The sequence below is a fragment of the Lepisosteus platostomus genome, chromosome 8, assembly GCF_059453375.1.
Source record: "Lepisosteus platostomus isolate fLepPlt1 chromosome 8, fLepPlt1.hap1, whole genome shotgun sequence".
NCBI lineage: Eukaryota > Metazoa > Chordata > Actinopteri > Semionotiformes > Lepisosteidae > Lepisosteus > Lepisosteus platostomus.
This window is the reverse complement of record NC_142618.1, coordinates 4,567,078-4,591,648: the sequence shown is the minus strand read 5'-3', so window position 1 is coordinate 4,591,648 and position 24,571 is coordinate 4,567,078. Positions and strand designations below refer to the sequence as shown.

General features: G+C 36.3%; 1 protein-coding gene and 1 long non-coding RNA gene across 4 annotated transcripts in view; one reads left to right on the top strand and one right to left on the bottom strand.

Moving 5' to 3' along the window:
- l3mbtl4 (L3MBTL histone methyl-lysine binding protein 4) overlaps window positions 1–7,880 on the bottom strand; it is a 141,918-nt gene extending 134,038 nt beyond the window's left edge. For 2 of the 3 annotated variants that reach the window (XM_088642113.1, XM_088642115.1), the window contains exon 1: window positions 7,614–7,879. The gene's annotated coding sequence lies outside the window, so the exon portion shown is untranslated. Of the gene's footprint in view, window positions 1–7,613 lie in introns of all 3 variants that reach the window. The other variant, XM_088642114.1, reaches the window with a different exon arrangement.
- Window positions 7,716–10,182, top strand: LOC148655539 (uncharacterized). Its single transcript, XR_015940711.1, has 4 exons — window positions 7,716–7,745; window positions 8,689–8,753; window positions 8,913–9,086; window positions 9,991–10,182. It is a non-coding gene; the product is annotated as an uncharacterized LOC148655539 (long non-coding RNA).
- The last annotated feature ends 14,389 nt before the right edge of the window (window positions 10,183–24,571 follow it).

The window sequence follows — 24,571 nt, the reverse complement described above, 5'->3', positions numbered from 1 at the left end:
CTGAAAACACTATTACTCATTTGTCAGCACATAGCAAAAAAATATCATTCATTCTTCACTTATGTACAAATAAAGTACATAAGATAACCACAAACAAACAATGTATTTCATCACAATTAGTGTATTGCAAATATATTCATAGTAGATCATCACTGTTATAAGGAGCTTATTATAGAAGCTAAAAATGTGAATGCATCACATCCTCATTTAAAACTTCATTAGTCTATTTGTATAATGTAGGGCATACAGGTTTCATATGAAATGAAGCCACAACAGCTGCCCTCTCTATCAAATGGACTTGATTTCCACAACTGTGCCCGAATGTCATGACTGAGGATGATCAAAACAATGTTTAACCTAATATCACATAAAAAATGTAATTTACTTTGTGATTTTTTTTTTATAACTACAGATTAAACATTAATTTTCAGAGTCAAAATAACCGTTTATAACATGAATTCACAAGTATTTAATGCAAGTCCATAAACGTAAAAGTATTTATGGAACTGACATCTTTTTCTCTAACTAGAGGTTTTGACTGATGCCACATGTTCACTTCGATGACCCCTGTTTCTAACTGGCTGCATGTGTACTTGGGAAAGGTTTCGATCACTTTTTGCTTTGATTCATTTATGAGCATAATGTCCACAGCACGCAAAGTCACAAAAGCATCAACCAAAAATACTGGAAAAAGACATTCAAAACATCTTGCCTGCTCTTTTGTCTTGACCAACAGTATAACCTAAAACCCATCAATTTAAAATGTTTTAATAAACATAGACAGTATTTAAAGAGCTGGAGAAAAACTGGAATGTGGAAAACACTTAAAACCGACAGAAAGTATAAATTCCCCTAAGCTACAGTTTAGTTGTAGGAGAACGGAGAGGATGCTGACAGAAAGTATTTTTTCTTCTCATTTTCATTTGAAGACCAGGAACCTTAGACTGAAAGGGTATACCAGGATTGGGAGGCTATTCAATTTGATGCCCTGTATTTCTGGGATGGCAGCCTGCCCCATATTGTCAAAAACCCCATTCAAAATATTCTTTTGCGCCACTACACAGACTGAAATGAAACTTGCCAGATTTCATCAACAACTTCACTTTTTCCAAGTGTGAGCACGAAAGGTTCAACAGGAACAATGGGTCATAAGCTGTTTTGAAAAATGTGACTGATCAAACTAATTTCTCCTGCTCAAAAACAGTTTGGACTTTTTGCTCTCACAAGCCATACTGCCTCTATCTTGAGAACATTTGCACTGACTGAATGGAGACATGAACCGCACAAGCTGCTGCAATAATTTACCAACCCACAAAGGGTCATATACGCTTGGTAAAACAAGTCAAACTGCTCCTGATAAAAGCCTGCTAGACCAATTAACTTCAAACTTGGTAGGTTTAATTGCAGTGATAATATAATGTAGTTAACATATGGTGATATGGAGTTGCTGTCTAATCAAAATGGCTGATATACTGTACGTTCATCTTCAAAAACTGTTTTAAAAGGAATTTATGAAACGATTTTATGCCATCTCCAAATTTGTTTGAAATGATTCTAAAGACAATGCAATTTTATAAATTGGGATGGCTGACAAACTGTTCTCTTGTTGACATGCATCCCATAACACAAACACAAAGTGAAAAGCCAACTTCTTTCAAGCTTCCTCATCATTATTCCCATCACATTGTAATTATCACATGGCGAATTACGGTTCCTGCTTAAACCATGACTTTCTTATTGCAATTTTGTTTCCAAATTTCGAAATACTGTTGACTCACATCTCACAGGTTTCAGCAATGCTTTTTATGCCAAAACCAGTTGTCAAACTGCTTAGCAACATACAGTATGGCCCATACCATTGACTGCTCTTCTGCTGGACCAATTAACTTCAAATTTGGCAGATATCACTGCAGAGATGGCAATCCGCAAAACAGAATTCATGTGTATACCAGAATTGAATTCAGTTCAATTCAATTCAAAATCCTTCATTCATCCCCAAGTGAGGCAATCTAAGTGGATGGCTGACTGACTGCCATTTGTCTCTTAGATGTAAGTTTCCAAACAAACTTCATCTGTTTCCCCACTTAGCTCCAACGTTGGTAAACATCATTTTTGTGGCAATGCAATTTAAATGGTGTGCACACATGTATGCCCACACTGCCAAAAAATGCGCTTTGTTTTGGCGTTGATAAACTGTGTGGCAAATATCTTATGAAATATTTTAAACCCCAGTTAAATCAAAACTCCGATCTGTCTGCCAATCACAAATGATCAATTCATTGCATGATAACAGGTTTCCATGAGACAGAAGCAAGAAACCTTTGACAAACTGGAAGACGTCACCGAGTACAGGCTTTATTTAGTTGCTAGGTTTATGTTTTGACTGAATTTAGGCCTTGGGCAAAAGTTCTGTGTAGGTTATAGAATGACAGATGTGCTGCTCCAGTCTTTCTTCGAAACTGACTGCCACCAACTTGAGAATCTAGGAATCCATTGAATCCAATGAACAGAGCTGAACATTTCAAAAATAACTGACAAAAGAATAGCGATTGCTTGGTGCCTTTCATTCATCGCTAAACAAAAAAGAGATCCAGAAGCTTCAGCTTTTTTCTGGCCACTAAATTCTGTTTATATAATCAAAATGAGAACTTTAGTTCCAAATTCATATTTTAAAAATGCATTATGATAAAGATACACTTCACAGGAAAAGGTAAAGGTTTATTCCATGCCGTAAGGAAAAGAGACACAATGTTTCAGCTGTGGAGCCTTCTTCAGGCGTCAAACACACCACACCTGAAGAAGGCTCCAGAGCCGAAACATTGTGTCTCTTTTCCTTACAGCGTGGAATAAGCCTTTACTTGTTCCTTTGTAGCCCACACATGCTGACGCAGCTACCTACTTGAACATCTTTAACATACAGTACACTTCAGATCATGCATCACTGCTAGATACACTGTATGTAGCATCAATTTGAAGGACTGACTTTAAGCATCACACTAATTCACCTTGTTATTAAGAGAGCTCATGGGTACTGGTGATGAGACAATATTAAACCTTGTGAAAATCAAGACAGAAAAACACAGAAAGGAACTAACATTCCCTGCTTATTCAGAGATTCTTCTTTTCCAGTGTATATTGGAAGCTACTGTAGACTAAGTCAGTGCTATAAACCTTATAAGTCTTGAGAAGAGAAGACTTCAAGGGGACCAGATTCACAAATTTATCATCTTAAAACACGCTAAGTTTAACCCCACAGACTTCAGAATAAGGAATGAAACATGAGACAGAAAACACAAGCCAAAATTATGTGGACACTGATTTCAAACTGAGAATAAGATATCTTCTTTACAGAAAGGGCTCTCAGAATATGGAACAAGCTATGCTGCCATGTAATCTCTATTGCAATTTTATTAATATTAAATTAATAGAGGATAATCAACATGGATTTAGAAAGCACAGGTCATGCTTAACTAACATGTGAGAATTGAACAAGCAACAGCAATAGTGGATATAAATTTAACAAGCTATAATGAGACTTTCTTAATTCTCCTGAGAACTGGTTAATGGATAGAAAAAAAGAATACAGATAAGGGGGGAATGCTCAGATTGGAGAGGATGTGTTTAGTGTAGTACTGCTCTTCTTAACTTACAGAAATTAACTTGATTCTGGTATGCTTATTAAATTATTCTGCTATAATATGTGATCTTGTTTAAGAGGTCTATAAACACTGCAGAATATGAATAAAAGACTGAAAAAATTAAGAAAAATCCAAGACTGTGGTAAGAAATGGTAAATGAAGAAGAAAACCTTTATTTTCTAAAGGTGGTGAGGAAGAAATAAAAAAGCAAAACAAAAAATGTCAGGAATTCAGCACCTGTAAGTACTGTATATATCTCATGTTATTTTAAAATTACACAATGCACAAGTAAGACCTCACTGAGAATATTGTTCACAGATTTGGTGGACAAACTGCAAAAAGAGATATTGCGGCTCTGGAATAGACTTACGCAACTGAATCTTTTGAACCATAAACTTAGAAGGCTGTGAGAAAACCAGATACTGTACATGGCTGGCTAGAATGTTTTTTTGTCAATACAAAGCTGCCTTCACTATAACAATAATAATAATCAGCCGTTGGCTTTGGATGTCTTATGGAATTCCTCAGGCTAAGTGTGTAATCTTAATTATCATGCACAGTTCTATCCAGACATAAAGTGAAATCAAGTGAAAGAAATTGTTACTCGATCACTTTTGAATCTTTTACTCTGTATTTCAATTCTCTACCATATAATATTACTTTAAAAATCATGCAGTTCGAGGAAGGCAAAAACATAACATCGAATACAGAAAACTAAGACTAGAACAGCATACTGCATCCTTACTATACAAACTGACACACTAGATGACAGAGTCACACACAAGGCCACAGTGATCTTGACTGAGGCACACTTTATACAATCACCTGAAACCAAGCTTCAGTATGTGGGAAAAATCAAAGACATCAAACCTTAACACTGAATTGGAGTTTTTTTAAAATCATTTCAGCAAACACATTTAAAGAACAGCCTTAGAGTTTTTGAAGGCTTACAATTCCACAAACATCACTCACACAGTCATCCGAAACTTAGTCTGTGTACTGTACAGTATATCATTTACAAATAACTACCTTTTGCATTTTATCAAAAAAAAATAAAGTTAGTCAGATGTAGGACTACTGTGATATTTCTCTAGGTGATATGGAACTCCCCACTATATCAACTGAGAAATGAAAAGAGTGTTCTTGTACTCATGCACTAACTCCAGTGTACCCTGTATTCCTGCTTTTGTTCTTTTTGTCCTCTGTTAGGGTACTTCCAGATTCGTGAATTAGGCCTATACTGTATACAGAGCTTATGTCATTCGGACATTGTGCAGTAACAGCACAATCAAAAGCTTCCCACTTTGATGCCGAAATAACCAGGACATTTTTAATTAGTACAAGGGTAGCACGTATCAGCATAAACTTTTAAGCAACAAAGCTTTTTCTTTTAACTCTTCATTTATCTTGTCTTAGACACATCGACAAGAAATTGTGGAAAAAAAGGACAATGATTAGAAAACCTTCACAACATGAAACTCTCTGAAAGCCTTTACAACGCAAATGATAAAACATCTGTGACAATTTCCTGTTTAAAAAAAATTTACTGTATCTTAAAATTTCTTGATGATTTCTTGATGTCTTGAATACTAACATACAGTACATCTCTCATTCTGAAGTACATATACAAGGAAATGCCAGACAAACCAAGCATCATTAAAACAAAAGCAGCCTATTGTATCTCGTAAATGACCTGCAGTTCAGTTTGTAACGAAGGCAGACTGATATGAAAGTTTACATTAAGGTCAACTTTAGTCCACAAGTGTGTGCCACATTCTCTGTCAATATGGAGGAAGTAACACCTTGAAACCAGAATCTAACTTTTGTTCCAAGAATAATGTATTGATGTTGATTCTGATAGGATGGATTTGGTAAGAACCCCATCATTTAGAGTTGCAGAGAGTGTAATCTGATATGAAAACAGGCTAACGTCAATATCTGCGTAAACTGATCCAGGGTACACTTAAATATTTAGGCAAACGTTTCTCAAGAACTTTACTTTGAGGTTCTTATTTGCAATAAAGACCAAGAAAAGTAGACTGTATGTAAAAAAAAAGAATTACAATGATCCTTGCTTTTATACGATTAACAAGAAGCTGTAGCAACTTGTCACAAAGCTCAATGGTAAGCTCTAACAGATGCATATTCCTACTAAGTTTGCAAAAACAGACATTTCCTGTCAAAAGTTATAATCTAGTGCAATTGAATTTTGATGGAAAAGAAAATCGAGTGCCACATGCTTTGCTTGTCCACAAAAGTAAGCTTTAATCTGCAATAAATTTAGAACAAGTCTAGCAAAAAAAATGTATTATTAAGTGCCAAAAAATACTATGGCAACCTCTGCGTATCACTTATAATCTAACTGCTAACTCGCTAAAAATGAATCAGATGTTTTGAAACAGAATGTAAAACTTTTGTGAACATATAGAGTGGAATTTTGATGTCCACTCATGACAGCATGAGTCATAGTTTTAGGTAAAATCATTTTAGCTCATTAATTCTGGGATCAAAACACAAAATAAAAAAGCACACCATTATGGCATTCCAATTTGACTTACCCTCATGTTGAAGGTGTCTATTCTTTTTACTGTGCTCTTAATATAGAGGAACACCTTTCGTTATGCTTTGAATACACACACTGCTAAAAGAAAGGGTCTCCAGTTTTACACAGAATTAGGCTACAACAGCTTTAAGTGCTAATCAGTCTGGGATCTCAAGTACAAATAAAAAGAAAAGTTCTGTTTTGTTGCTAACACGCGTCATGAGCACAAGTACTTTTATGGGGACTTCAGAGTTGAATTTTTCACCTCATAACTAAAAGTAAAATGGAAATTGTTCTAAATGTATATTTGTTTCAGGGAATTATGGAGTATAGTATGTTGATATTACCTGTGTTCCATAGTTTCACAAAAGTAGACAATAATGACACTTTGCCCCCAATATTATTAAAGCGAATGTTTTGCAAACACACTTGTAAGATCAACAAAATGCATACGAGCCGTCAAATTTCGAAATTATTATATCGCTTTTTGTGTCAGCAAGAAAAACTACAATGATTTCTTTTTTAAAAGAATTTAATGGTGACTTCCTAGCAAATCCCAGTTTCGTCACAATTATTTACACTAAACTACAACTTGCAGAAATAAACTGACTGCAATTTAGCATCATTGCACAGGACAACAACAAAAAAGATGCGGGTAGCAATTTGATCATGGCTAAGGGGAAAAAAACTTCACTAGGAATAAGTAATTTCACATCAAATGCGTAGAGACGGAAAACTGCTTTTCGGTACATTTCGAAAGCAGTGTTTTTAAACGCCAAAAGAAAATGAAAAAACAACATTTACAATCAAAATGGCGGAGGTATTTAAAGCAAACAAGAAACAAATTATAATAAAACTGCAAGAGGAAACTGACCCACCAAGTGGGTGAACAAGCACCAAAAATGCTGGATGAACTGCCGAGGTCAAGTCATTATACAAGATACAACAATATAAAACACAATTTCACACATTTTGGTGTTAAAAAGCTGTCACCCAGGGGAGAGCAATGACAGACTTTCAGGAAGAGTTGCACTCTATCAAAATTTTTCAGAATGACAAAATAGAAAGGAAACATTTCCGAGAGCAAAAAAAAATAATAGTTTCACTTTAGACTCCTGGTTACAATTTACGTTGAAAGATCTGTAAACCCATTGAGTGCTATAAAAAAAATGAAAATTATTCATGGCTTTTGATAAGTGAAGAAGCACCAGGAGGAGAAAAAAGCACCTTATAATATGTTGGGCTAACAAGAAACATAGATTATCTCAAAACGGATTTCAACGCCGTAGGAAAACACTCTTTTAGATCTCCTCTGAGCTATGTCGGATTCGCCTCCCGTGAATATAGCCGCTTTGTTCAAGTGTTTACTTTCTCCCCCTTACAAATATAATGCACTATCCCTGCTGTTGTATGTAATGTTATTAATTTCTTACCCACACAGCAGTCAGTGTGCCCCTCAACGTTGTGACAGCAGAAGCCAGGGTGTCATAATAGATTGTGCGCATGCTCAGTCTTACACAGCCCTCTGTCGGAAGCAAAGATCGGCGCAGCTCTCCGCTGAACAGGTGTGAACAGCACGCAATTTACCAGCGCAGCGGTAACATTTAAGCAAAGTACCCGTGATTTACATACTGTACCCCTGTCGTTTTTAATCAAGGGCATCACCAAACAATAGGTCTGTTGTTTTTTGTTGTTTGTTTTTGCGCTTGTTCCATATGAAGTCTTTCGCTGGAATCCGACCTTTGCCTTTCTTCAGGGTTTTTTTTTTTAAAAGAGGAGCCATCATGGGGGTGTTTTCAATGGGGGTTTTTTAAAATAAAATCTTTAAAACGACATCGTTGCTTTTCCTTTTTCGTTTCGAATTGTTTTCACGACAAAAAAAAATGACTTACAGTAGTTTTTTTAAAAAGATATTGACCCGCACGAAGAGTGTTGAATTTTTGTGCACATTACTCTAATCATACTTCTTTATACTGTAGCAGAAGTCTCAAACTAAGCTCCTGGAGGGAGCTAATGTCTTCTGGGTTGTCTCCATGAGCTGGTCTAGTTGTTTAGTTAACTGCATAATCGTAATACTTCTAACCAGGTTCTTAGCTGATCATGTGTAATGGTACCTTTAATGGATTGAATGTTTTTGCCTCATCAACTGTAATAAAACCCTGAGCAAAATAAATATGGCTAAGAAAATAATTTGTTAAGAAGACACTAGGGCTTCCAGGAATTGAGTTTAATGCCACTGATCCACTACATTAGGATAACAGTGGTCCTGCTGGAACAGTACTGTACTGTATGTAGAACATTCTTAACAGAGCCTTCTGAATTATTAACTATAACAACTTGTCAGTGGTATTTTGGCATTTTCATCTACTGTTTTGCTTGATTTCAGCAGAGCTTTTCCCAAATGTGATCTGACAGGTCAACACTTTTCCATAACTCATCAGGTGAAAGAAAGGGATATAATTAAGCTTATCAAAACTGCCCGGATTAATTATTTTTTTCTGGATGTAGGCATCCATCCATTCTCTGCTGTTTTGGACATGAGACTACTTAATTGCTTCTTCAGCCTGATAATTGTAAGTAAGGGAAGTAAGATATGAATCCTCTATTCTGCTCTGATAAGTGCTTTTTATTCAGAAATAAAAGCCAAAGGGAAGAGAGTTTTTGAATATTAAATAAACACTATTTCAGCGCTCAGATGGTTTGCTTTCATTTTTATTTCATATGTTTTATAGGCTATGTGATGGCTGGTTTTTATTTGCAGTCCCGATTTGTCCTGTGCTGTCGTGTACAGTACTGGGTTTGTAACTGATGAAAGGTGACTGGGAAGTTGGGAAGTTTCCTTTTGTTCTGAACTCTGATGACAAATGATCATTTCCCAGTGGATGATTTACAGTACCTTCAGAAAGGTAATGTTTGTTATATTATGATTTATTCCCACTGATGTTGTAATCCCTATGACTGTAGCTGAAATGCATCTGGGTTTAATATTTAGTTTAACCGACTTATAAATTATTTTGAAATGTCAATGACACTATATAATGTCAAGCGCTTCAACACAAATCAACTGTTAAAGAATGTATAGTTCTTGTTTAGTAGTTTCTTCATCAAACTTTGTATTATCTTTTACTTGAGAAGTACTGTATGTGAGCGATTACAGTATATACAGTAAAAGTTATATAGTTACATTTAACACCATGTGTTTCAAAAGAATATATCATTCAAAATAGACTTTTATAAGCTCTATTTTATAGAACACTCCATGACTGAAAATGTACCTACAGTAGTTGCATTTCAATGATACCCTTATCCATATGTAATTAAGAAAATTCTTCATCTTTATTGTATTGATTGTGATAGCTGTAGAATGACAACAATGATATAATTTACTAGAACTGATATCAAATCTTATGTTTAATTTAAAGATTTCACTTGCAAACTTTACTGTACCCACAAAGTTATAGATATTACTATGTTAATATCTGTATTCATGTCATGTTAATTGGATTACACTGTGTAAGCTTTACTTAACCACCACACAAACCTTTATAATATTATTCTATTAATATATCCAATCTGTTTAGCTTTTATCCAAGTGACTGCCCTATATTTTATATTACATATTTAATGCTTCAACAATACTTAAAATCAGTTGTGCCCATAGTTTGTTAAATTAAGTAAACCACATTTAAGTGAAAAAAAAACAGAGTAAAATATTTGTTTCACTAACCTTTGTTTTATATTGTATGTATTATACCAACTTGTTTTCTTTTTTAAAGAAATGTATTGTAACGCATACAACCGACATTGCAGGTTGCTCGAGCTGGCTTACCAGTGCAGTGACGTCACCGCCCTTCCCTGTGAATAGCAGGGACCTCAGCCGCCGGGCTGATGGGAGATTTCCCTTTAGCTTAACTGGCTGAGTGCCTGTTGAGTGATGCCGGAGGCCTGGGTTCGAGTCCCCAGTGGCGAGGGCGCATACTCACCCAAGAGTGCTACAGTATATTTCTGATCTACTGTAAGTTGAGCTCATATTCAATACAGTGCTGAGGAAACATTTGTGATCCTCCTAGTTTACTCCATAGTCTTGTGTATTTTAGAATTAAATATGTAATTGGATTCCTCATGTAAGTCTTAATAAAATATTATGATAACATGATTAAATGTAGAACATTAAGACATACAGTATATTTGGATCATTTATTTAACAAAATAATTTAAAAATAAATACTCATCGGAGTAAACGTCAAAAATTGAGTAACTGGTGGCACCCCTTTGAACAACAATGACTTAAACTAGACATTTCCTGTAATAATTTACCAATCACTCACATTACATTTTAGGAATTTTGTCCCATTTGTCCTTACATAACTGCTTCAGGTTGGTGACATATGAAGGTTTCCGTGCATGAGCAGTCCACTCCTTGTTCTGCCATAACATGATTGAGATCCGGACTTTGACTTGGCCAGTCCAAAGTCCAAAATATCTTCTATTTCTTTAGTCATTTTGCTGTAGCTCCGCTTGCATGTCCAGGATCATTGTCTGTCTGAATGACCCATTTTCAGATCAGCTTCACCTGACAAGTGGATGGCTCTGTCAATGAAGACCATACTCCATTCAATCCTTTCCTGATTATTGAGGCTTAAACACTTACATTAACTACAACAGGAGAGACCTGCAGATTCTTAGATGTTACTCTGAGATTCTTTGTGACTTTTTGGATAATTTTCTGAGTTGTTTTTGGGGATAACTTAGCAAGATAACTGGTCTTGGGTAGATTTATTATGGTCTATATTACCGTATGTGTCTGACAGTGGAGTGGAGTGGACAATGCAGAATGGAGCACCAGATTTTAGGAATTGTTTTGTAAGCATCTCAAGACTGATAAGTATCAAAATATTTTATTATTTTATTGTATTTTATAGAGCTTTTTATTGTTTAATTATTGATAGTAAAGTAACATTAACATGCAGAAATAACACGACAACACAATATACACAAAACACATTGTCCTCTGAAATCTGGATCGTGTTATGACATGTTACCATTAACCTGAACGGTGAACAATCAACTCACAAAGTCAAAGATGTATGGATTTAACAAACAATGACTAAATACTCATAGTTTTGCAGGGGAACTGAAAAAGTAAGCAAGCCCCTAGTTTAATTGGTTCAGTTACGTCATTGGAATCAGATGTTCAAATAATTCCGTAGAGCCTGGCAGCTGACTTTGGAATACTTCACCCAATAAAGATCAGAAACATTATTAGTGTGTCTTTCCCAGACAGGTGATTGAAAACAAGTCATGCCACAATCGAAGGAAATTTTCAAAGACGTCAGGAACGGAGGTATTAATGCTCATCAGGCCATAAACAGTCAATCCACTGTCAGACAGAAATTCGACACATGGAGAAAGTTCAAGACCACAGTCACTGCCCAGGAGCGGCCATCCTACCAAAATCTCTCCAAAAAACAAAATGGAAAATCATCAAGGAAGTTACAAAAGACCCAAGGGTAACATCCAAGGAACTGCAGACCTCTCCCTCTGCAGCCGATGTGACTGTTCATGACTCAACTATCAGAAAACTACTGAACGAGAACGGTGTTGATCTTCCTAGACAAGACTTCAGGACAGATGAGTCAAAGGCAGGCCTCTTTGGCTTCGATGAGAAATGTTATGCTTGGCAAAAAACCCAACACTGTTCTTGAACTGCTGACCCTCGTCCCACCTCACAAGCATTGTGTTGGGAGTGTGATTGTTTGGGGCAGCTTTACAGTCTCAAGACAGGGACAGTGTCGACATTGTCACAACCATCCATCCTGCATTGCGTCAGGAGGTTCTAGAGGAGAATGTCAGGCCATCTGTCCCTGACCTCAAGCTTAATAGAAAGGGGGTCTTGCAGAAAAGGCTGTGTTACAAGCAGATCGACAAAAGAATGGCTGCAGAAGAAGCAATTCCACGTTTTACAATGGTCTCGCCAAAGCCTGGACCTAAACGCCATCGGGATGTTGTGGCAGGACCTGAAGCAAGCTGTCCATGCAAGGCAGACCTCAAACGTCACAGAGCTGAAGGAGTTCTGCGAGGAGGAATCGGCCAGAATTCCTCAAAACCGGTATGAGAGACCGATCAATGGTTAGAGACGTGTAGCTGCAGGAATTACTGGTCAAGGGTCTGGCACCAGTTACGGAACCTAAACATTCATATCCTTTGTCACAGATGGATATTGAATGTTGCAGCATTTGAGAATAAATTAATGTTGAAAGAGTATCGTGTTTTGTGTCATTTGATTCAGATGACTTTATCGACTTTATCTATTATTAGGACTTTCTGTAGATCTAATAACATTTTAGGTTTCAGATATGTGACACATGTGGACGGTACTCGTTGCCCAATTATTTAACCACCTAGTTCTACTTTCCCCCACAGTTGTGATACGTAAATTAGGGGTTAGTTTATAATTTCACATACTGTACACCAATTTTTAATTAAGCATTTGTTTGCTTCATACACCCTTGTTTCTCACAAAACTTTGAAATGGTAAATAGAAACCCTTTTCAGTTGGTTTCAGTTTAAACAAGGGTATAATGGTAGGAAATTGTAAGTTCTATAATTATATTGGGGATTCATGATCTTTTCCTTGGCACTGTGGTTGAATTAAGTGAACATAATAAAAAGACAATGTACCCTTTCTCAGATAAGGCTCCATTTTTTTTCTTCACAGTTATATAACTGATTAATGTGTCCCCTGCAGGGAATGGAATGTTATCCTATTATTTAAAAGGCAAAGTGGAATTATCCCTTGCAATTTAAGATTTCTACAGCAGTTTTCAATTTTAGTCACTTCACTGTTCACAAAAAGAAACTGGGAGTAGAAGCAACATATTCTTAAATAAGAATTTGAGAACCTGTGGTATGGTATGTTGCATAAAACACTTAAGGTTAAATTCTCTTGAATTAATTAATTATTTTTTGCCAAATGATGTCCTGTACATTAAATTTAAGAAAACTTTTATCTAACAATAAAAAGGACATAAAAATACAATAATTCTGTTGAATATACTAAAGGTTTCTTAGCCTTATCATAATTTTTAATTTTGTAATTTCTTGATTTGTGTAGTCTGATATTAAATTAACGTGATATTAAATACTGTAATTAAATGTGTCCATATTTATTGGTTATTGTACTAGAAAAACATTCCTGCAAGAAGTGCAGATATTTTTAAGGAGCTCCCAAATTCTAAGCCCATTAGAAAACAATATTGTATTGTTGCACAACAGTTCAATTCATCGTTGCTTTTATAATGGGGTTGGATGTTGACATCCAAGAGCCTCTTTCTCAGCTACTGTACCTTATCATTCCAGTGTTGCCATAAACTCAGCTGTGTTCTCGGAACTATTAGGCAGTGTGATGAATCATCCCCCCATTTCCAGACTTTGGCTTAGATTCTTAGACATTCTCTCTTGAAACAATGAATATCCCATACTGTAAAGTAATATGACATTTAAGAATTATGTCTCTACATGTCAGACTAGGACTATTTTTAAAATGCATGTCTTTTTCATACAGCTGAAATGTGAAATGTTCAAGACACGGTTTTAAAAGTATTTACAAATGATACATATTTTAAGACGCTGTCCCAAAAATAAAAAAAAATGTAAATCTTGCTGTGTGGAATTCTTTTTATGTTTAGAACATATGATTTCAATCGCTCTTTTTTTCCTGCTTGACTGTCTATGTGGTAAGAGAACGGATGAGAGCATCTGAAATGATCTGTGCACACAAAAAGTCTGTAATTAATGCTTGTTGCAGTACAACATGAGCACAATTTATTTCTAATCCTCGGATAATTTAAAGAGCTACAGAGCAGCAACATTTAATTTCAAACGCCTATAAAGTTTCCTTTAAAATCCAAAAAATATTTTTAATAATCCACTTTGGGTAGGAGGGATAGGGAACATAATTATATTTGTATATTTATATTAAATATAGAAGTATATTTTTTATAAATCTTTTTGATAATTTTAATAACAGAAATAATGTAACAATGCTATGCATAAGAACACAAGAAACTATGCATCCAGTATCATTTAAATCATTTAAATGAATTAAATCATTTCTTACCTGTGGTATAGTCCTTTATGTCACAGTATTTACAATTGTTATTTATTATTGTTAATCTTAATACCTGCTAATGATTAATAGAAATATTCTGTGCAGATACCCACAGTAAAATGCTGATAAGGAAGTGAAATAGGGAGGCAAATGAGTATCACAGATTTCAATTGAAGACCAACGTGTCATGTACTAAAACTATAGACATTTTAGTATTTTTCCCAAGCTACCAGGAGCTAGGAGAATGGTTTCATCAGACATCATGCACATGACAAGAAGATCCTGTATCAACTACAACGTTTTTGATCTACCGTGGAAAGGATAATGGATTAGCCTAAAGACGATGATCATGGAATATTAATGCATCGGATAAAGACCAGTAACAACATACAGTAGATGTAGTGGGAGCCAAGAGAACTGAAGAGCAAATTAATCTACAGTATGAAGGCTGAATAACATAAGCAGCCATGTAGACTCAACCTGAATTTAACAACAACAAATATGGAATTTGGGAGCTACATGATTCCACAGCAGATCACAGTAGACAATGCTGCAGTGGATAAATTACAGGAATTCAGATATTGAGGTCTCCTCCTATGGAACAATTGTAGATTGTATGAGGTGATGAAAAGTATGGGCAAGCACTACTGAAAGTGACGACAAGGATAGCACTCACAATCACGTGCTTCTTTTACTTACAACAGAAAGAAAAAACAAATAGCCAGAGCTATCCTTTTCATCATTCTCCTTTCACATTTGAGGATTCAGCAGCCATTATACAGTAAGTAAATTTAATAACAAAGAGCTGAGCATGTTCATAAACAAACTTTCAAGGATTAACAGACCCAATGCAGGGATGACTGGGTTTAACAAAATCTGGAAAAGTGAGGAAATTACCATTTTAACCCACTTGAAGATAATAAGAACGTCTATCTCCGGCTTACAAGAAGGATATCGTGGAGGTGTTAAGAAACTTTGTAAATGAAGGGTTAGAAGGAGAGTGTGAAATATAAGATGGCAAAACCAAGCAAGGAATGAAGCCGTGAGAAAGGAGAGGGGAAAGGACATTACAGCAGGTCTGTAACAGAAAGAGAATTGAATGTACTGTGTCTGGACACTTCCACATAATGAACAAGGGCAGAGAATAGTGTTGATAATCATGACAGGGTTGAGGCATGAAGACAGTGTGGAAGATATACAAGGCTGATGTCAGAGGGATCTACAGTACATAGCCTTGGCCAGCTGACACTAGACAAACACAAAAAAACCTCGTCAAGCACAGCAATCACCCATGGGCAATGTGCCCAGGGACAGTGATGATGATGATCTTCTCTATTACATCTATTACACAGTTTTGACTCTTACAACCCACTAGAGTGCAACATGTTTTGTGATGTGTTATAAATGTTACGTGTTGTTATGTGTTATACTGTACGTGTGCAATAGAGTGACGTGCAATGTTTTTCTTCTTTTTTTGTAACAGAATAATGTGCAATGTTTTTCTTTTCTTTTTTTTCTTGCATTCTATTTAAATGTACAGGAGTGATGTGTGTCCTTAAAAAAATCCCTCAGGGAATGATAAAAATCTTATCTTATCATATTGTCCCCTCCAAGTAGCCAAAAATGTCCTTTCCAACTTATGGACTAATATCAGAACGCAGTCTCTCTGATAAAAATCCCTGGGTTGAGCAGGACAGTTGTACTGTATATCCTGACTTGTTCCTGGGCACACATTCTAAGACTCTCTGCATTTTTGTTTGAATCTTGCTCTGGTTTGCCTCATTATGATAGCCATTTGGATCAGACCTCGCAGTGATTCTCCTGCTGTCTGTGAATTTTGTAATAGCAGGCGATTAGTTGATTATTGCTATAGCTCCGCTTTGACAAGTTGTTGTACCAGGATGTCCACCGTACTCATCTCAAAGGTGAATTGTTCCTGAAATTGCATTACCCACCTCCTCCATATGTAACAAACTGGGTACCTGGGTATGTTTGTTTGTGCCTTCCATAGCAGGTTTTTACTGTAGGAGAAAACCACAACTTATGCGAACATATGGGGAATCCCTGTGCCAATTGTCCAGTCCTTTTGAATTTTGTACTTCTATCAGATTGTGTTCCTCTGACAGTCCAATTAAAAAAAAAACATTTCAAGTTCCACCTCCAAAATGTTACTTCCCTCCTGAACATTATTTTTTTTTCTCTCTCTGTCTCTCATCCTGTGTGAGTTTCTGTCCTCTGCTTTCCCTCCCTAGTTGTTCCAACAAAGAAATCTGGTATGTCTCCTTCCCTTAAATTAGCTGAGAAAGGTGTTTTCCAGGTGTGTCAGATTCCTCTAACTGCTTACTCCTGCCCAGAGCCCAAGCTCCCTCTCCACACATCCATGGGTTTTACACCTAATTTTTAAAGAAAATACAGTAAATAGATGGGGAGTGTAAAATTTAAGTTAAGAAATGATATGGTAAACCTTTACAATGCATTAGTAAAGTCTCATTGAGGTTATTGTGTTCAGCTTTAGTTACCACCAAAAAGATATTGCTGTTCTTAAATTAGTCCTGAGAGGAATAGCCAGACGCATTCCAGGGCACAAAAGGAACTGAATGTTTTAGTCCTGAACAGGGGAGACTAATGAGGGGAGCTCATTCACACAATAAAAACAAAGACATTGACAAGGACACCCCCGTGGACTTCTTCAGAACCTACTGTATATAAAAATGAACCAGAAGACAGAGGTTGAAACTGCTGGGGAAGTACAGTACATTTAAAACTGAGAACAGCAGGTGTTTTTTACATAGAGAGTTCTGGAGACCTGAAACAACCTTCTGAGTTTCTTGAAGCTGATACTGTACCTTCAAGAAATAGCAGTATGGTATCCTCAAATCAACCAGTTAACTACCAGCAACAAACAGAGGTAAACCTGTTTGTCTTCCTTTCATTTTATCCCTTTAATTTTCTGATGTGTGAAGATGAAAGTGTATATCAGAATCAGAATCACCTTTATTCACCAAGTAGTTTAAATTTCCTCATGCACAAGGAATTTAAACTGGTGTTCTTGGTGCTGCATAAGCATTCTACATATACTGTAACACACACAAGCAAAACTAATGGACATCTTTAAGACAAACAGTATATTGTAACTAGGAATTCTGGATAAACAAAAAGACAGCCCTAGGAAAGAAACTGTTCAAAAACTGGGTGTTTCCGGTTTTAAGAGCGCAGTAATCGTCTTGAGGGAATCGATGAAACAGGTGGTAACCTGGGTGGGAGGGGTCATCAGGAATTGATTAAAAACACTGTTCATTGTTATCATATTGAATAGGAGAGTACTGTATGTTGTCCCAGTGTCCACGAAATAATTACTGTTGGATTAAAAACAGTGCCTTTCAGTATCTGAATGTAATTTTATATTTCCCTGAACAGAGATGTACATAGAGATGCATATCAGTGTTACAGATCATTACCAGCTCTTCTGGGATTGAAGTTCTGTCTGCGGAAATGCCAGGAGTAATCTAAGAGAGGCACTGGTGAGTGAGGCACCTTGTACATCAGCCAGACTATTGGGTTTTGACCAGCCTATAAACACATGGATAAAAGGCAAATAGTTTAGAATGTGCCTCCCTTCTTCATGAATGAATCCAATGTGTGAATGAGGCCAGTATTCCAACAAGTTACGATATTGCTTACCCCTGTGCTCTTTATCAGTGGAAATATTATCCAAAATAATCTCAAATACCCTCCTTCATGAACATACGGGAGACTACTGTATCCAACAAGAAGCCACTTTGGTTAAGAAACATTGTTTTCATTGAGAATACCACACCAATTTACGTTTTTGCTTATATAAAAGAACTCAATTTACTTTCTACTTTAAATAAAAATGTAGTAGACTCACAAAATGTACATTGTATAAATGATATTAATCATGCAGCATGCTGTATATGCTTATTGTACTGAAATGATCTTGAGATGAGATGTTACCTCTCTAAAGGTTCTTCACATGAGATAATTATTTTGATTTATATATAATGCTTTTACTTCCAAAGGAGCCCAAAGAGCTTTACATATACTGTGGAAGGGGATCACTTTATTCATCACAAACATGCAGCATCTAACTGAGAAAGAGACAAAAATAGCTAATGATAATGGCTTAAGAGCTTCCCGTATTCAAAATGTATTCCCGCTTAGCTCATTACACTGTTTTATAACCTCTGAAAAAGACTATTCCAGTCGAGTAAGCACTCTGAGTGCTTTATCTAGATTTTCTTTTGTGTGGAAGCTAACTCACTGGCACTTTTTTCTGATAACAATTTAATTGTCATCTTACTTCAGTTTCATGAATATTTTAGTTCAGCATAGACCCCAAGATAATTTCTCTTTCAATGCAAACTGTAAGTATAATCATGTTATGCAGCTCACTAATGCCTTTGACTTTTGGGAGCAAGGCTTTAACCCTAATTAAATGCATAAAAAGTTAAATTTTCTACCAGTTCATCACTTTTATGATGCCAATTAAAGCTTTGCCTGTTTGTGTGCACCAGTGCGTACAGTACTTCAATTTCATAAATGTAGTGCTTTAACAAATTTTAAAAATTGAATGTGTTAATTTTTCTTAAATACGTGTGAGCTACGATAGAGGGTCTTACAATGATTGAGACAGGCCAGGTGAGTTGCACTGATTTACACAGATTCTCAAAATAATTCCAGACCTGTGTCACTGAAGGACATCCACTTTTGTTTTCTTCACTGTGTCCAGTGTAGCTTTGACATTGTGCTTTGGATCACTGTCCAGCTAAAAGGCGTGACAAAATGTATGCTACCTCAAAGTGTCATGACTACAAGATTTAAAGCAACAACTTGTGTAAACATTGATAGTTCACATTTAATTCTTTAACTCTTCAAACATTAATACTGTTCCATCCGAATGTCTATTTTCTAACCGCCTTTCCCAGCGAGCAATGGGCTCAAGGCAGGGTACGCCCTGGATGGGACGCCAGTCCATCGCAGATCAACATAGTTACCAGTAAAAAATGTGCTAACAGCTTGGTAAAAATGATGCGGATCAATTTGGAATTTATTATTTACAAGTAGACAACTGCATCAGCATGCATAGGCTGCAAAGGAACAGGTAAAGGTTTATTCCATGCTGAAAAGAGAAGAGATAACATTTGAGCTCCACAGCCGAAACGCCGAGTCTCTTTTCTTTTCAGCATGGAACAGTTTATTTACATTCAAAGTGTAAACACCTAAAGACATGGGACCCCAGTGACTTGACTTGTTAAGAAAGATAAGAACAGTTACAGACGAGAGGAGGCCATTTGGTATCAGTAGGTCCAAGGATCTAATCCAGCCCTTTCATGAAAATCCCTGTGGGTAAAGAAGTGCTTCCTGTTGTCATTTTTAAAAGCACTTTAAAATAATTTGCACTTGTGTCCTGTGTGTTCAGGTTTCATTGTTCATTTTGAAGAAATGTGCTGGATTGATTTGGCCTACACCTGTGAGTATTTTGAAAAACTGTATCCTTTCTTATTGTCTTCTCTGGTCAAGACCTACTGTGATAGGCAGTGCAGGACAGTCCCTTAAGCTCCGGGATGTGCAGTATCTGTTTGCTCTTCTCTGGACCGATTACAGATCAGCAATATCATGGTGACTAAAATTCTACACAATATTAAATACTGTATATAAGGTTTTAATAGTACACTTTTATTCTAACATGCCCTGATATCAATTATTCATATGTTCTGTCCTATGCTGACATTTGTGGAGTAGTGATATATTTTCCTATTTTCAGGTTGTGTCAGATATCAGTGTCTTGCCATGATGCCAGTGTCCATCAGTTTAAATGAATGTACGATATACTGTAACTCATTCATTGGTTGCTCCTGTCTAAATTTTAAGGTTTAACTTATGTTACAGCTGGTTTTCTATTGCTTGCTGCATTTTAGATTTCTGGAATACAGCTCATAACAAAATCTAATAAGGAAGCGTAGTTCAGGACCCTATGCAGACGGTATAATCCAGAAGTAAGTGGAGAAGGACAACAGGGAAGAGACATAGAGGATCAGGACATGTGGACAGACAAGGGGGCATGACGGCGGTGATCCGGTGCTCAGGGGGCATGGCGCAGGCAAACAAGTCCAAACAGTCCAAGGGGTGAATCCGGGGTGCAGTCTAGAGTCCAGGAACCAGGGGATCAAACAAGACAAGACAAACAAGGTCAAAATCTGGAATTTTATCCAGAACAGGGACAGGAAATAAAACCAGGGTAACAAGGCCAGGCGCTCCGAGCCCTGGACTCAGATGGTCAGGAGGCCGTGAGGAAGCCTGTGCCGTCAGGTCTCTCCTGGACCCGCTGGTAGGCGGGCTTCAGGGCGTCCATCTCCCAGTGCTGAGCCAGGAATAGCGGGAGTGCAGGCTTAAATGACGGACAAACACAGGGCAGGTGCACCTAATCAACTAAAATACGAAGGGGTCAGAGCGCACTTAAAAGGAGGGATGAGGATCGTGACAAAAATTCAGTCAAGGGACAATAAAAGACCTGAAAATTTTAAGACATGCCAGATGCAAATTTGTCCGATTTCATTATTTAAAAATTACTGCTAAAACAGTACTAATAAGTTGTATCTTATTTGAATAAATGACTAATAACCACTTACTGAAGGACACAATTTTATTGAACTCAGGTTGATGACTTTACATCAAGCTGAAAGAAAGAATTCTGTGCAACACATTGTACCAGGAACAATTTATTTTATTAGATCTTTTGAGAGGGACACACAGCAGTATAACCTGTCTCTTGGTTTCTAACTCCTGTAGGACTAAGACCTGCAGTAACAGAAGGTAAATTTTTCCCATATACTGTATGTTTTGCTTTTGTTCTATACGTACTGTACCATAAAGCAAGCCGCACTGTCCTGAGACTCCACTGTTTTGCCAACCAAAATGACCTGTTAGTATGTCTGGATATGTTTTGTTGTTAGAAAATTTAGCGTTCATTCTTCGATTCCTGCTACAGTACGTTATCTGTAGCAGGACAGAATGATTCTGTGGCCTTTCTGGTGCGCTTGTCGTTTCTTCTGAGACGTTTCTTATTTTTGAACAGAACACACAGGGCGGCAGATGCACTGTAAAATCATTATTTCATAGAAAAGAGAAGATTCTGATGCACGGCACGTCCACTTAAACTGAACCTCAGTGAGGACACATACTTCATTACAGGCACTACTGACAAATTTAAACATTCAACCCCTTGCTTTTAAGGAGTTTTCATTTAGGATGGAGCCTGCAACTGTAACTAAATAAATATCTACTGTATATAGATAGTAGATTTCCTAATAAAAGGAGAACATAATGAGCAGCCTGTTTAGTAAATTATAAAGGAGTAGACATGGTTTGTTCATGTATTCAACACTGCCAGTGATTAGTGATTACATGGATAAAAATGAAGAAATGTGAATGATGTTGTTCTCTCTCCTGCATACTCTATAATTCGGTCATTGTGCCCCATTAGCAATGTTTTTTTTGTGGAAATCCATCAGCAATGCAACATCCTGTCTTGTATGGCCTCACATTGCTGCAGCTGGTTCAGACCCTTCGTTGCCATAGAATAATTACATGCCTTTCATCACTGACTTCATTTCATGACATACAGGAGCTAAAAACAATTTAGCAGTATTGCAGAAGAGAATTCTGCAGTTAATTAGCAGATCAAACACCTGCCCTTGCAACCAAGCACTGGTGTGACGTGGGTCAGTTTATTATCTGTGTGGGACATACTGATTTCATTTGTCTGTTAGAAAACAAATTCAGATTAAATATACAATCTTAAAATGGAGACTTCATTGAATGGTTACAGTATTGGAGGCCACTGGGTAAACTATAACTTCCTGGGGACAAGAGATGGAATATGTCAGTAATTCAAATCACTGCTGTTTAAATTTCATTTGCACACAGTATGTGGGTAATAGCTGTTTATTATTTTAGCGTACTTGTTCAGACATGCCTTTTTCCTTATAGAAAAAATCTGGACCCTTTTAGATTTCCAATAGGAAGGCCTTTAATAATGATCTCACTCTTGGGTATGAACATGTAAAAACTGATTAGTTAAACACAAAGGTGCTATATCCTACTCTGGGCAAAAATCCTTGTATTTCTAAAGAATCATAAAAATTATTACACATGATAATGTAAAACTGTATGATATTTCATGACACAATTAGCCTAGTTTGCATTAGGCTTTTAAAAAGAAATAGGATTTAAAAAAAACTAATGCCATATAAAACAACATTATTCTATATAATATACCTCCTAATGGGTACAGTATATTACACTACAGTGTGCTGGATTTTTGCATTAGGTTTATTGGGTGCAGGAAAGCATATGCTGTGCAATTTGAAATAAACTGAAATTAAATGTAGAATACCATTACTTTCTAAAAACTATGTTTAGTGTTCATATAACCTAATAGGTTAAACGTAAATATACTGTTCAGCTGTTTGCAAACATAACTCTTACAGTTGGGCTTTAGGCAATTGATTTCACAGTTTACTATAATGAAATAATACCTTTGTGGCTATTGATTGTCCATAGTACACATACTGTATACCATTTGTACTACTGTATTTAACTCTTAAATTAAACAGTCCATGAAGTGAATAATGTGTAGAATAAAGAAAATATACTGTATACAGCTTTAGAACACTTGAGAGAAACTAAACACTAGATGTACCCCAGAATTCAAGTAATGTAGCAGATTATGTTACAGTTTAAAGCCAAAATCAACATAACCTGTGCATTTTGCAGGAGATTCCTACTTTAACTTGGATCTTCCCAGCCTTGTTCCTGCTGTTTGATAAAAAAAACTACACCTCCCACATGGATATGCTTTACTGCAGAGGAAAAGGACAGTAATGCTATTGCTAAGAATTTAGCAATGTTTACAAACATTCAGTAATTCCTCTTCTTGTTGTCATTTGCATGTGCATTTCTGATTAACACAAAATGTTAAAAAGGATTACAGCTCAAAAGTCAGCAGACATGTGATGTGAGATTCTGAATAAAGACCCCTTCAATTCTGAAAAACGCACCTCTATTCATCCCCAAGGTATGTGTTAAAGCATTCATTTCAGTGCCCTTTGTGATCAGGAGGAAATAAATACATATAGAAAATGTATAAACTGTACAGTGCTGAAACCATTGTGAGATTATACTGTATCTTCCCCACTTCCCTCAGATTTGCACTGACGTTTATCTGCCTATGTGGTTGTGGAGTTTATCAAAGGTGTTTTTAGGTGCCTGACACCTTTATCCAAAGCTACAGGAGATCCCTATTTCATTATCTTGGAGAAGATTTGTGTTTGATCTAAACATGTAAGTAACAGCACAGCACACATGAATCAGTGATGATTCTTTGAAGATCTGATAATGGAAAACAGTACATTAGCTGAACAGTTAATACTATGTCAGTTGCTTTCCTAACCTGACAGGGAAACTCATATTACTGTCAATACACATTTATTTTGTGAACCAGTTAGTACCGGGAGCCTTTCTGTCCCAAGAGCTTTAATCCTGTTGCTCTCTGAAACAGATCCAAAACAACATTGTATTTAGACAGACTGTCATTTTCAGAGACAATACATTTCACAAAGCTTATATCGTTGGGAAAAACAAAAAATCCAATCTTTATATCATGCGTAACAGTATAAGAAAACAAATGGAGTACACCGTTTATAACCAGATGCCATTCACAGTCTATAGGTTATCGTTTTGTGGATTGTACAGTATATCCTGTTTTATATTTATATTTAGATATTCTATTCCCATTCATATATACTTATATAAGTATACATATATGATTATAGCTCTATAAACTATTGAATGTTATCATATAAATTGCACTGTGTAATACTGAAATGAAGTAAATAAATAAGTGTAAGTAAATACAAGACCTATCACACCAGTATTAAAAGCATAGCTACACAGCACATTTTGAACAAGGATGTGTAAATATACATGTGAACTGTCACGACTGTGTGCAGAACGAGGACTTTTTGTCTGATGATTTTGATGTTTGTGGATTAAAGCAAAATCTGGCAAACAATTCCAGTAGATGGCAGTAGTAAAATTATAAATGCAGTGATAAAAAATATATACAGCATATGTACTGAATAATTCTAGTGCAATCCCAAGTTATTATGTTAAGTCATGTATTTCAACAGCTCATTAAACCTAATCTGCTTTTAATGTCAATATTATAGAATTATACAATGAAACAGCACTCAGTGTGAT